This window comes from Eubalaena glacialis, chromosome 7, assembly GCF_028564815.1.
Source record: "Eubalaena glacialis isolate mEubGla1 chromosome 7, mEubGla1.1.hap2.+ XY, whole genome shotgun sequence".
Classification (NCBI taxonomy): domain Eukaryota; kingdom Metazoa; phylum Chordata; class Mammalia; order Artiodactyla; family Balaenidae; genus Eubalaena; species Eubalaena glacialis.
In genome coordinates, this window is record NC_083722.1 from 41,846,073 (window position 1) to 41,858,216 (window position 12,144).

Consider the following 12,144-nt stretch of genomic DNA (forward strand, 5'->3'; position numbering starts at 1 on the left):
TGGGAACCAACACTATTGTCTTCAAGTGTTCAAGACTGTTAATTTCAGTTCAGATTGTTCATGGGAACAACCCTGAGATAATTCTTTCAATAGAATATTTGAGGTAGAGGTATGAACCCAAGTAGAAGAATAAATGGCAGAAATGGAAAATCTAAGAAACACTTCAATTGAAAAACATTCACAGAGTAGCTGCACATGCCAGGATTCAACTACTGCTGTGGTTGGTATGCTGGAAATAGGGGGCATGGAACATGGGTAGAAAAGGAGCCTGGAAAGGAGGCTGTAGTGTATATTAAGATATTTGATCTTTTTTTTATTGAAGTAGAGTTGATTTACAATGCTGTGCCAATCTCTGCTGTATAGCAAAGTGACTCAGTTTTACACACATATAGACATTCTCTTTAATATTCTTTTCCATTAAGGTTTATCCCAGGAGATTGGATATAGTTCCCTGTGCTATACAGTAGGACCTTGTTGTTTATCCATTCTATGTGTAATAGTTTGCAACCCCAAATTCCCAGTCCATCCTTCTCCCTCCCCCCTTCCCCCTTGGCAACCACAAGTCTGATCTCTATGTCTGTGTCTGAAGAAATGTGACCTTTATTCTTAAAGCAATGGGGACCTACGTGTTGAAGTTTATTTTAACGAAAAGATGGCCATGATGAGATTGGTATTTTGGAAAGAATGCTCTGGCATTTGGGGAGTATAACCTTTGTAGAATATAGAGGTTTAGAAAGAGATTGAAAATATTAGGTGAGTTATCAGCAAAGACTGGGGTAGGGTAGGTGGTATTGGTGATGGAGAACATGGGCTAGGATTGCCCAGCAGGATAGAAGGCCCAGTTGAGGTCAATGGCCGTGACTGTTGGTCTGAGACCTGTCAGCCTGCTTGTGTGTTTTTCTTAAGCCACGTTCAACTGCAGAGAAACCAGAGAGCTGGATTTAACTGGAGAAGGGGTTTTGCAATGTGGGTAATTTATTTGTTCCCATTGCTAGCGCCCACCTCTCCTTCACCAGCCTCGCCTGACCCTCTGCCACAGACCAACTCAAATGTAAGCTCCATGAGGGCAGGGATCTGTATCTGTTTTGTTCACTGATGAGCCCCAAGTGCCTAAAACAGTGCCTGGCACATAGTGGATGATGAGTCATTGTTTATTAACTGACTAGGTGAATAAATGAATGAATAAATAAATTTTGAATGAGTAAGATGAAGTTAGAGAACAAGAGACTTGAGAGTGTATGCCAAGAAGTATTATAATGACAGACCACAAAACTGAGCTGAATAAGGGTGGATATGAAGTCCCGAGGGCAGGGAATTCTTCTTGTTAATTGCTGCAACCCCAGAACAAAGACAATGCCTAGCACATAATAGGTTCTCAATAAACATTTGTTGCATAAAAATATAATACTGACTACACAATAAATTACAAAGATGAAAAGTATTGTGATATTTTGCTTTTTACTCATCCTAGTTGTCTCCTACAACAATTCACAGGGATTCTCTAGCTAAAACGTGTCTTTCAAAAAAGCTTTTATAGCTGAAAGAACCACTGGACGATAACCCATGGTCCCCAAAGTATATGTATCTGCTGTAGATTATAGCTCTGATCACTTAGCCAGTTCTCAATTCCTACTCTCAGTAGGAAGTCGTTTAGAATGCTGCTTCTCAAACTTTAATGGATACAGGAATTACCTGGGAACCTTGTTAGATAGCAATTCTGATCAGGTACATCTAGAGTGGGGCCCAAGATTCTGCCTTTCTAACTAGCTCACAGGTAATGCTGATGTTGCTGGTCCAAGGACCACACTTTGAGTAGCAAGGATTTGGAATGCTTGGTTACTCAATATCGGAAAGGAAAGGGTTTGTTAAAGGGCAATAGAAGCCATTCCATCAGAACTCACTCAGTGTTCCAATACCACATCTTCAGATCTACTGGAAGAAGTCCCCAACCTTTCCTTCTTTGCCTCATTAAAAATGGACCAGCCCTCCTTCTAAACCCAGCTTTGGATCACAGACACAGCCACCTGTTCGAGAACCTTGCTCTCTCAGCTCTGCCCCCTCTGTACCCAGTCCTCCATATCTGCCAGCTAATTTCTACCACCATTGAATGGTACACAAACTCTCCTATTTAAAAAAAAAACAACAACAAACAAAACTATCAATTTAGTCTATCTTCCCCAGCAGTTAATGTCATATTTCTCTCCACATCTTCACAGCAAACTTCTCAGATATGTTGTATATCTTCACCTGCTGCCTCTATCTTATTGCTTCCCATTTTCCCCTCAACTAAATCCAACCAGGCTTCCCTGTTTGCCCTTCTACCAAAGTGCTTTGCCAAGGTCATAAATAATCCCGAGTCACTGGTTTTTTGGACATTTGTCAGTGCTTGACCTTTCAGAATTATTCCACACTGTTGACCAATCGCTCCTACTAAAAATGCCCTTTTCCCATTGGTTTTGCTTTCTCTCCAATTGCTCTGGCTGTTTCTTCTCATTCTCCTTTCCTTACAGAAGTTCTTCTGCCCAACTCTTGAAGATTCAGAGCTGTCCTAGACTCCCTTCCATCCTCAAAACCGCGTCTGGAAGATGAGCTCATGCATTTCACAGGCTCCTTAAACTCATTATTTCTAAGACTGAAGTCATCCTTTCCCTCCAAATATGTTCCTCTTACAGTATTCTCTTTGGTAGTGAATAAGCCACCCCATCATCCAGTTCCTTAAATGGTAAATCTGGGGTCATTCTTTACCCCTTCCTCACCACCCTGCACCCTCATCTCCACATCTGATTGATCACCATATCCTCGTATTACATATCTGTAATTTCTCTCCCATTGCTGTCATTCTGGTCCAAGCCATCATCACCTCTCACCTGGACCATCATGAAATCCCCTAAACGGCCTTCTTGTGTCCACTCTTGTTTCCTTCCAATCCATCCTCTACACAGCGTAGTCAAAGTGATCTTTCCAAATCTGATCATGTAACTCCCCTGTAGGAAATTCAACAGCTTTCAGTTTCCTCAGGATAAAGTGCCAAATCCTTTTCTGGCTTGCAGTGCCTTTCAGACAAGTGGTCCCTGTCTATCTCCGTGATCTCTTCATGCAAAACCAGCCCTCGCCCTCTCCAAGGGCCTCAGATATTCCACACTCACCCTCTGCCTTGGCTTTTCATACTTGCTGCTCCAACTGCCTGAGTGGTCTCTTCCTTCATTTTTGCCTAATGAGTCCTAACTCATCCTTTGCATCGTGGCTTAAATATCACTTCCTCGAGAAGTGCTCGCTTGAACCTTCAGCTCAGCTTCTGTGCTCCCACAGTGCCTTCAATTTCCCTCCCAGAGCACGTGGCTGGTAAGGGGTGGAGCCATGACATAGACCCACCCGTTGTCAGGCTCCAGAGTCTGTGCTGCTCATCCTTGACTTTGATGGAGGCAGTGGCTGTGTCTGATTTGTTCACAGCTATAGTCCCAGTCCTAACACAGTGTTAGGCACATAGATTAGTTGGTGAATCAATTGATTACTTAATTCAGAAAATCGCTAAGTGAATAGCTTTTTTTTTTTTGTTCATGCTGGGGAATTTTATAAGTGTATTTTTAGGCAGAATAGTGTCTGTTTGGTCTCAAAGGCATCTTCTCATTTTGTGGATTGTCTAGGGATGGGCTGTGTACTAATTGACTGAAAATTAGAGATGCATTTCAGTGTATAGAGCAGCAAAATATAAATTCTTTTAGATCTAAATTCTTATAGATTCTTTTCCATTACAGATTATTACACGATATTGAGTATAGTTCCCTGTGCTATTGTGTGAGTCATATATGTAACTTTAAATTTTCTGGGAGTTGCACTAAAAAAAGTAAAAAGGAACAGGTGAAATTAATTTTAACAATACATTTTATTGAACTCAGTATATGTATAATATTGGTAATCAATATAAAGTTAAACTTACATTCTAAGTAAGTGCTAAGGTTTCAAAATCTGGTCTGTCTTTTACACTTTCAGCACATTTCAAGGGCTGAAATTTGGATTTGCCCCACTTCAAGTGCCCAGTAGCTACTAATAGACACTGCAGGTGTATGGACTGTGCAGGTGTGCGGACAGCGCAGGTGTAAAGAAAATTTGAAAAGAAGCTTCAACCAGTGAGAGTCTGCAGAGTGTCTGTTATTCTCATCACTACTTCTGTTATGATCTCCGGATACACTGGAAACTGTTCAAAATAAAAACTGAACTTTAGGGACAGAAGTTGTCTTAAAGTTGCTCTTTAAATGGAAACTGGAAAATAAATCCTGACTCGTCATCTTGAACAGTAGCCTGGGAAAGGGTTTTGAGCTTGTGCCTTTGTGTTTCTGACATTTGGGTTCCCTGAAATATGCAGTTTCATTTCAGGCTGGAGACAGGAAAGTTTAAGAGAACAAAGCTGCCAGTTTTTGTGCTCTTAGAAGGCGAGACTGGAGAAGATAGCCTTTGTTGAGCAAAGGCTATAGCAAGTCTTTGGTTGTGCAAAGTCATCAAGGAGCCAGAAAGGCCAGGAGACCAATAGGCAGTGGAAAGGTGAAGCAGAGCATTTTACTTCTGGCTGCGGGACCTCTGAACCCCTTTCCAATGGTTGTGTGCTTTTCCACTGTGTGAGGTTAGGTACGAAGCAGAGTCTGTCTCCCACCTTAGAAGCCAAAAAGCCAGATGCTTGATTTGCCAGCCTTCTTTGCAGCAATGGCACAGATGGGCACAAGATAAGGGCTTGTCTGATCAGATGCCTGTGCCCCCAACTGGAAATTGGGAGCCATTCTGGCAATGGGGGTGGCACTGGTTTGCAGGAACGGCCTCGGGATCAAGAGCTGGAGGCTTTGGGACATCCAGCTGTGGCTTCCACGGTTCCGTGGGGGCAGCTGTGGTGACTGAATCTCTTCTTGGCTGTGGCTCTGGCTGCAAAGCCCCCGTTTGCTCCTTTCCTTTCCCTGGCCTGTTTCTCTGGTCTTCCAACAGCGATTCCCTGAGCTGCATCTATTTTTTTTTTTTATAATGTTTTCTTTTTTTAAATTTTCTTTCTTTTTTTTTTTTTAATTGAAGTATAGTTGATTTACAATGTTGTGTCAGTTTCAGGTGTACAGCAGACACACACACATACATACATACATATATATATTCTTTTTCAGATTCTTTTCCATTATAGATTATTACACGATATTGAGTATAGTTCCCTGTGCTATACAGTAGGTCCTTGTTGATTATCTATTTTATATATAGGAGTATGTCTCTGTTAATTCCAAACTCCTAATTTATCCCTCCCCTCCCCACCCCCCCCTTCAATAGACTCCCTTCCTCTTTAGTTATGTGGTTTACTAGCTCAGGAGCTCATGAAATGAGGAGAAGCGAGAAGCTGGGAGCAGGCCGTCTGGAAGATGGGGAGTCAGGGAGACGAGAGCTGAGCTGCACAACATGACCTGGAGTGTGTGGGGGAAAAGGAGCCCTGGAGGACTTTCCAATGGCCTGTGGCTGGAGTACCTGAAACAGCAAAAGTGCCTCATGATCTGTTTCAGTGGTTTGCATTCTGCGGGGTGAGGACTCTCCATGGCACAGAAGTTTCGGTAAAGCCTGCTCTCCATAAACGCTGGGTGGGTGTTTTGAGCGGAAATCAATGAAGGGTCACCCAGGTGGGCAGAGATGACAGGAGAGCTATGGAGATAGGCTGTGATGGAATGTCCAACAGAGGGGTCACTTGGGGTCAGAGGTGACAGACACAAGCCTAAGGCCCTGGGCCAGTCCCTGAAATGCAGGTGAGGGCATGGAACTTCCCAATGGCAGTGACTTTGAGAGGTCAAGCCAATTTTATTTAAATATCAGGGGACTTCCCTGGTGGCACAGTGGTTGGGAATTTGCCTGCCGGTGCGGGGGACACGGGTTTGATCCCTGGTCTGGGAAGATCCCACATGCCGCGGAGCAGCTAAGCCCGTGCACCACAACTACTGAGCCTGCGCTCTACAGCCTGCGAGCTACAACTATTGAGCCCACACGCTGCAACTACTTAAGTCTGCGTGCTCTAGGGTCCGAGTGCCACAACTACTGAGCCCACGTGCTGCAACTACTGAAGCCCGTGTGCCTAGAGCCCGTGCTCTGCAACAAGAGAAGCCACCGCAACGAGAAGCCCACACACCACAATGAAGAGTAGCCCCTGCTCGCAGCAACTAGAGAAAGCCCTTGTGCAGCAACGAAGACCCAACGCAGCCAAAAAAATAAATAAATAAATAAATATCAAAAAGGCTTGGAGACCTCAGATGATGTCTGGGCCACACCAGAGTTAATCCACTTGTCCTCACTGAGAAGGACGTGCTCGTGGACGGGTCACAGGGAACAGCAATGCTGTCTCCATCACTTTTTAAAAAAATTTTTATTTATTTATTTATTTATACAGCAGGTCCTCATTAGTTATCTATTTTATACATAGTAGTGTATATATGTCAATCCCAATCTCCCAGTTCATCCCACCCCCACCCCCCCACATTGTCTCCATCTTTATTGTGGGAGGTGGAACCTGCCTGCAAGAGGAGATGTTAGTGACTCTGCAAACAAAGGGGACGCACAGAATGCGCAAGGCCACATGCCAAGAATTTCCAGATAATAGACTCGAAGCATTGCCTTTTCAAGGGGAACCAAAGGGAGATGTTTTATTATTCAGACACGTGTAGGTTTGAAACAGGAAGCCCTGGCTAAGATAAGTTCAGGCCAGCGCACAGATGTGTTCAGAGTTCCCATCAAACTCTGACTTCTGGAAAATAAACATGAGGTCCATCAGTGAAGTAAAAACTTTCGTGGAGACTGCAGCTAACCCAGTGAATTCCCACTGCTCGTCCCAATAACTTCTAGAAATGCCAGCTGTGCTGGGGCTGTGCTCAATATAGTTAAGAGCTTCTTGACGTAAGTGGACACTTGCGAGCCATATGCTCTGTTGTGACATTTTAAAGGTGGCAGCACTGTTTTGGATAAGACACGCTTGGAAAGGAGAAAACATGTTCATTGCAAGCACTTCTGAAAATATGAGGCAGTTTGCAAAACACAGAGCATGAGTTCTCCGACTGTAAGCGTATAGTCACTGAGGGCTGCCTCTTGGTGTCAAATAATGAAAACAGTATACACATGAAAGCCTTGAGGACCAGCTCTCATTTGCGGCGGCACCAATGAAGAGTCCACCTTCTAAAATGTAGATGCCTGCTAATCAGAGAACTTGCTTTCCTGGCAGCGTTTGGCTTAATAAAAGTGAGATACTGAGTCCTGTGGCCACACAAGGTTAAAATAATATAAGTTTCTTTACCAACAAGTTTTGATAGTGTATCTTCTCCATCAGTGACCTTCTTTTCATCGACCCCTTCCCTGACGTGTCTGCCTGCCTCTTTCCCACCCACCTCCCAGACTGTTCTATGTGCCTTCTTCCATGTTCCTGCAATGCCACGGGTATAGCTGCGTCTCGTGACACCTGCCACATTATACTAACGTGGTTTTCCCCTCCCTAGCCTATGTGACCCTGCAGGACAAGGTCCTTGTAGTGTCCTTTTTTTTTTGAATCTCTGTACCCAGCATGGTGCCTGATACCTGATCAATGCTCAAGAAAGTTTGTCATTCTAGGGATGACCCATTTGCTTGTATTAATAACCCGCTAGCTCTAGAATAAAACAAGATTAAACAAGACCCCAAAGATTAGTTTCTCATTTTTCTCATTAGCTACATTGTCAAAAAAACAAAAACAAAAACTGTTTCTGTGACCCTTGGAAGTAATTTAAGATGGAGCTAGGAAGTTGAGAAGAAGAGAAAAGAGAGCAAAGAGAGAGGATTCCTCCGAAGGAAGTTCTTGGGGGAGCTGTGGCATTTTCCCTTTTGGGGGGAGGGGGAGAAGTGTGCGTCCTCCCTTCTCAATCCAAGTGAGAAAGGCTTTGAGGGAGTCACTTCAGGTGCTTGATCTGTGTCCTCTGGAATTCAGTGGACTAGTGTCTGAACTCTGACGATGGCTGTTTAGGTTGCACGCTGTACAAGTCTACAGGTCCCATTCACAGAGATGACAATGTTTATAACCTGTAAAACTGTGCTTGAACTCCCTGGGTGTCTGACTCTCCATGAGGCCGGCTATTGTGGCTGGAGCTGCAGTTAAGTAATAGGACTGGGAGCAAGCTGTACTTTTTCCAACAATGGGACAAGGAGGTAAATGCTTTTCTGATTGATTGTGTGAGTTCTTGGGAGGGACCTGGCCTGGAGCCTTCTTTTCTTAAGAAGGACTGCCCAAAGTAAAGGCTTTCTAGAGGGTTCTTCAAAATAGAAGCCTGAGGGTTGAGCGCTGGTGAAAGTGGGCAGGCCGAGGAGTTATGTTGTCATCATGGAGTTCCCAGTGGGGATTCTTATGAGGGAAGCACCTTGTAACAGAGTCAGCCCTGAATGCCAAGTCCAATGAGCAGCAGCTCCAGACCAGAGGCACCATCCATAGAAGACTGTGCCCTTCGTCCTAACCCTCTTGCCCTGGGCCCAACTTGGAGGGGTGGGAAAGGCAGCTAGTGAGGGAAGGCAGTGGAAGAGGAACGATGCCCGCCTGCCCTGATGGCTCCTGTGCCCCTGACCCCCGGGACTCCCACTCCAGGCTTCTTGGCCTAAATCAGGCCTCAGCTCAGGGAAGGGAAAAATTTTGGAATTTGATTATTATACTAAACCGAACATTTTAATTACTAAAACAAGACTTTCCTAAAGACCAAAGGTGACCTCAGGACATTACCACCCACCCAAGGGTGACTGTTTGAGACTTCACACAAGGACAGGGAAAGAACCAGCCCATGCAGCCAGTGCAAAGCAGCAGAGGCTGGGGAGCAGACCCCAAAGTTTCTCTTTGTACCCTATTGAGCACCAAGCCTTCCTAACCAGACCACATGCGAAACCCTTCAAGAGATGCCTATCAATTCCTGAAGCATCTTATTTACACTTGAAACTTAAAAATGTACACTCACCCCCAATTTTTCAATGTAGAGCCAAGGCCTTTCGTGTGAGCACAGGTGAACAAATCTTTCTTTAACTCACCCACAAAACACTGACTGTGAGTTCCAATTTTGGTTTCCTTTTACTGGATTGAAAATTTTGAGAAACTTGCAAGGAGACCTAAATATAGTTATAAATGTATATGATTTCTTTTCTCTTGTCTTATACAGTTGTCTCATCCACACCCATTTTTAGAAGCTTGCATTTTACTGTTTTTTAGAAAGCATTCAATTTAGTGTTTCATAGAAACAACAACCTTCTTTTTGTACTAATATTTCAATTGGTTCACATAATATTTAATTAAATTATTTAATTAAATTATTAAATTCCATAACAGGTAGTTCTGGCATGAACAGGCTGGGGGACACACCCAGCTGCCTCTCGGTAAACACATGGTTGCACCTGTGGGAGCAGAAGCCAGGGTGTGCTGGAGGACAGCCACTGCCGAGACCCTCTGTGCATCCCAAGCGTGGCCTGCACATCTCAGGGACCGGAAAGCGTGGATGCTCTGCTGAGTTGGCAGATGGAGGTCACCTGGGCAAGCCCCCACTTTCAGGTGCAAAGTTGGAAGTAGCCAGCCTAAGAAATCCACATTTCCTGAGTCTCTACCATGTGCCTGGCAGGACCCCGGGCACGTGACAACTCTTCAGGTTTCACAGATATGATTTTCCCCCATTTTACAATCGAGGGAGGTGGAGTTTGCAGAGATTAAGTCATTTACTCTAGGCCAATAAGTGGAATAGTCAGTGCCTCTCAAACTCTAATGTGCCCAGGGATCACCCAGGGTGTATGACGTGAAATGCGTATTTTGTTTTAATGTATATATTTTTAATTGAAGTGTAGTTGATTTACAATGTTGTGTTAATTTCTGTTGTACAGCAAAGTGATTCAATAATATATATATTCTTTTTTTAATATTCTTTTCCATTATGGTTTATCATAGGATATTGAATATAGTTCTCTTGAAATGTGTATTTTGCTGGCAAAGGCCTGCAGTGGGGCCTGAGATTCTGCATGACTAACAAGCTCTCAGAGGCTGGTGATGCTGCTGGTCTGCAGACCATGCTCTGAGATGCCTCAGTTCTACCCCTGAGATTCTGACTTACTTGCTCGAGATGGAGCCCAGGCAGTCGCTATGTTCTAAAAGCTTTCCAGGGCTCTTTTGTGAACAGAGTAGAAGTGATGAGTAGCCCCTAGGGAGGGCAGGAACATTGAGAAGTGGACTGCTCTAGAGATGCTTAGTTTTGAATATTTCAGTTAAGCAAGTGTTCTAAAAAGATAAGAGTAATCTAACTTGAAACTATGAAAGTTTATAAAATAAAAGAATCCTCCATTCTTCACATAGTATAAAGAATTTTTTTTTTTTAAATCAAGCTATCCCTGCACACACGTATGCCACAATTTTCTAACTCAGCGTGTCCTGAGCCTCTTCCATCGTCAGTACCTGTAGACCTACTTAGTCCTTATCGACATGGTGTTGTATTCTACAGCACGGTTGAGCCATAATTCATCTCACCAACCCCTCATAGGGGGACATTCAGTTGACTCTAATTTTTCTGTTTTACAGGTAATACTGTGTGCACACATCCATGGGCACGTGTACATGATGTTCTGCAGGACAGACTTGTAGACGTGGAATTGCTGGGTTATTTGGATAGCTCTTCTCAAATTGCCCTCCAAATTACATCTCTAAAAGGCTCACCAAATTACATACGCATCATCTCATATAAAAGTGCCCCTTCTCCCTACCACCTTGCAATTAATGGGTATTATCAATATTTTCAAGATTAACCAGTCTGATATGTGAAAAGTGGCTCCCATGGATGTCTTAATTTGCACATCATGATGAAGGCATGAAGATGAATGTCTGTTAGACTTAAGGATCTCTTCTTGGGATTGCCTGTCTATGGCCTTTATCCCTTTAGCTGTTTGGTTGCTTATCTTTTTACAGTAATCTTTTGTCTACTGTATGTTACAAGTATTTTCCTTCTAGACTATAGTTCATTTTTCAGTCTGTTTGACAATGGTTCACAGACGTGTTCCCTTTCTATATAGTGAGGTCTGTCAATTATCTTTCACGACTTCTGAGTTTTACTTCTTGTTTAAGAAAGACTTCCTCATCCCAAGATTATAAAATATATCCCTAGTTTTTCCATCTACTACTTGCATAGATTTGTCATTTATTAACCCATCTGATCGTTAGTCCATGCGCAAAATACATATTTTACTTATGACTTAAAGTTGAGCTCTTATTGGGTTGACCAAAAAGTTTGTTCAGGATTACCCACAATACTTTGTTTCTTTTATTTTCAAATTCCATCCTCAGCATCGAACAGGCCTCCTGAATTTGAAATACCTCCTTTATCATAAAATCAACCCCACAGATATAATCTGGTTCCTCTTTTCATTTCTTTCTTCATTTGTGTGACTGTCCAAGCTGCCATAATTTCTGCAGTTTCATAGAACTTCTAGACAGTTTATTTTTCATTTTTCTTCTTCTTTTTTTTAAACAAATTTCTTCTCTACTTTTTTCCAGATGGATTTAGAATTCCCATGGCAGGTTCTAAAGCAGTCTTATTGGAATTTTTACTGAAATTGCATTTTAATCCATTAATGTGAGTGGAATTGATATTTTTATAGTATTTAGTGCTCCATGCAGAAACAAGGCCTGTCTCTCCATTTATTCATGTATGTTATTCATATATATTTTAATACTTTCTTCACAAACATAGATCTTGCACATTTATTGTTAAGTTTCTTCCTGATACAGATAGAGAGATATGTCATCATTCTAATTGATTATTAACAGTATATGACAGCTACTGATTTAAATATATTTATCTCCTAAATATAAATCTTACTAGGCTCATAAACACTAATAATTTAATTGATTGTCTTTGGAGTTATTAAGCCTTCTTTTTACAAAACTCATTTATTTAGTTCCTCTTTTCAGCTATAAAACTAACAAGTATGAAATCAAGACAATTAGAAACGTAGAAAAAAATTACCCCAACAAACAGGGACAACTATTACTATTATATTATTTTACTTGTATCAATTTTCATTCCTTTATTAAAATCTTTTAAAATTTTTATTTATTTATTTATTTTTTATTGGTTGAAAGTTTGCCTTACAAGGTCTTTTTTTTTT